The 2,594-nt window shown below is 51.0% G+C and overlaps 3 non-coding genes across 3 annotated transcripts; all 3 read right to left on the reverse strand.

The window, feature by feature from the left end:
* Positions 1–370: 370 nt before the first annotated feature.
* TRNAS-GGA (transfer RNA serine (anticodon GGA)) lies at positions 371–445 on the reverse strand. The gene has a single exon. It is a non-coding gene; the product is annotated as a tRNA-Ser (tRNA).
* Positions 446–1,775: 1,330 nt separating this feature from the next.
* TRNAS-GGA (transfer RNA serine (anticodon GGA)) lies at positions 1,776–1,850 on the reverse strand. Its single transcript has one exon. It is a non-coding gene; the product is annotated as a tRNA-Ser (tRNA).
* A 206-nt stretch (positions 1,851–2,056) lies between these two features.
* Positions 2,057–2,131, reverse strand: TRNAS-GGA (transfer RNA serine (anticodon GGA)). The gene has a single exon. It is a non-coding gene; the product is annotated as a tRNA-Ser (tRNA).
* Between the last annotated feature and the right edge of the window lie 463 nt (positions 2,132–2,594).

Here is a 2,594-nt window from a genome sequence, read left to right on the forward strand (position 1 = left end):
AATGAGACATCCACCCGTTCGTAGCAATTGCTACAAAGGAAACCCATACGGGTTCCTCGAAAGAAAAGCCTCATAGTTGAAGAAAAATTCGTCCTGGTCCGGGACTCGAACCCGGGACCACCGCCCTTCCGGGGCAGCCGCTCTACCATCTGAGCTAACCAGGCGGCTAGCAGATGGCAGAGCGAAGTCGAATTTGTCGACAACACGAAGCAAAGGCAAGAGTTTGACGTAGTAGTTCTGCGGAAACCCGCAAGGTGGAGAGAAGTAATGAATAAAGGGAAAATGAGACATCCACTCGTTCGTAGCAATTGCTACAAAGGAAACCCATACGGGTTCCTCGAAAGAAAAGCCTCATAGTTGAAGAAAAATTCGTCCTGGTCCGGGACTCGAACCCGGGACCACCGCCTTTCCGGGGCAGCCGCTCTACCATCTGAGCTAACCAGGCGGCTAGCAGATGGCAGAGCGAAGTCGAATTTGTCGACAACACGAAGCAAAGGCAAGAGTTTGACGTAGTAGTTCTGCGGAAACCCGCAAGGTGGAGAGAAGTAATGAATAAAGGGAAAATGAGACATCCACCCGTTCGTAGCAATTGCTACAAAGGAAACCCATAAGGGTTCCTCGAAAGAAAAGCCTCATAGTTGAAGAAAAATTCGTCCTGGTCCGGGACTCGAACCCGGGACCATCGCCTTTCCGGGGCAGCCGCTCTACCATCTGAGCTAACCAGGCGGCTAGCAGATGGCAGAGCGAAGTCGAATTTGTCGACAACACGAAGCAAAGGCAAGAGTTTGACGTAGTAGTTCTGCGGAAACCCGCAAGGTGGAGAGAAGTAATGAATAAAGGGAAAATGAGTCATCCACCCGTTCGTAGCAATTGCTACAAAGGAAACCCATACGGGTTCCTCGAAAGAAAAGCCTCATAGTTGAAGAAAAATTCGTCCTGGCCCGGGACTCGAACCCGGGACCACCGCCTTTCCGGGGCAGCCGCTCTACCATCTGAGCTAACCAGGCGGCTAGCAGATGGCAGAGCGAAGTCGAATTTGTCGACAACACGAAGCAAAGGCAAGAGTTTGACGTAGTAGTTCTGCGGAAACCCGCAAGGTGGAGAGAAGTAATGAATAAAGGGAAAATGAGACATCCACCCGTTCGTAGCAATTGCTACAAAGGAAACCCATACGGGTTCCTCGAAAGAAAAGCCTCATAGTTGAAGAAAAATTCGTCCTGGTCCGGGACTCGAACCCGGGACCACCGCCCTTCCGGGGCAGCCGCTCTACCATCTGAGCTAACCAGGCGGCTAGCAGATGGCAGAGCGAAGTCGAATTTGTCGACAACACGAAGCAAAGGCAAGAGTTTGACGTAGTAGTTCTGCGGAAACCCGCAAGGTGGAGAGAAGTAATGAATAAAGGGAAAATGAGACATCCACCCGTTCGTAGCAATTGCTACAAAGGAAACCCATACGGGTTCCTCGAAAGAAAAGCCTCATAGTTGAAGAAAAATTCGTCCTGGTCCGGGACTCGAACCCGTGACCACCGCCTTTCCGGGGCAGCCGCTCTACCATCTGAGCTAACCAGGCGGCTAGCAGATGGCAGAGCGAAGTCGAATTTGTCGACAACACGAAGCAAAGGCAAGAGTTTGACGTAGTAGTTCTGCGGAAACCCGCAAGGTGGAGAGAAGTAATGAATAAAGGGAAAATGAGACATCCACCCGTTCGTAGCAATTGCTACAAAGGAAACCCATACGGGTTCCTCGAAAGAAAAGCCTCATAGTTGAAGAAAAATTCGTCCTGGTCCGGGACTCGAACCCGGGACCACCGCCTTTCCGGGGCAGCCGCTCTACCATCTGAGCTAACCAGGCGGCTAGCAGATGGCAGAGCGAAGTCGAATTTGTCGACAACACGAAGCAAAGGCAAGAGTTTGACGTAGTAGTTCTGCGGAAACCCGCAAGGTGGAGAGAAGTAATGAATAAAGGGAAAATGAGACATCCACCCGTTCGTAGCAATTGCTACAAAGGAAACCCATACGGGTTCCTCGAAAGAAAAGCCTCATAGTTGAAGAAAAATTCGTCCTGGTCCGGGACTCGAACCCGGGACCACCGCCTTTCCGGGGCAGCCGCTCTACCATCTGAGCTAACCAGGCGGCTAGCAGATGGCAGAGCGAAGTCGAATTTGTCGACAACACGAAGCAAAGGCAAGTGTAGCAATTGCTACGAACGGGTGGATGTCTCATTTTCCCTTTATTCATTACTTCTCTCCACCTTGCGGGTTTCCGCAGAACTACTACGTCAAACTCTTGCCTTTGCTTCGTGTTGTCGACAAATTCGACTTCGCTCTGCCATCTGCTAGCCGCCTGGTTAGCTCAGATGGTAGAGCGGCTGCCCCGGAAAGGCGGTGGTCCCGGGTTCGAGTCCCGGACCAGGACGAATTTTTCTTCAACTATGAGGCTTTTCTTTCGAGGAACCCGTATGGGTTTCCTTTGTAGCAATTGCTACGAACGGGTGGATGTCTCATTTTCCCTTTATTCATGCGCTTTGTCTTCATAGCATTGCAGGAAGTTTCTGTTGAGGTTGGAGATAGGTAAAAGAGACAGTGTACCGAGTAGT

Source organism: Dermacentor variabilis, chromosome 2 (assembly GCF_050947875.1).
Source record: "Dermacentor variabilis isolate Ectoservices chromosome 2, ASM5094787v1, whole genome shotgun sequence".
Lineage (NCBI taxonomy): Eukaryota > Metazoa > Arthropoda > Arachnida > Ixodida > Ixodidae > Dermacentor > Dermacentor variabilis.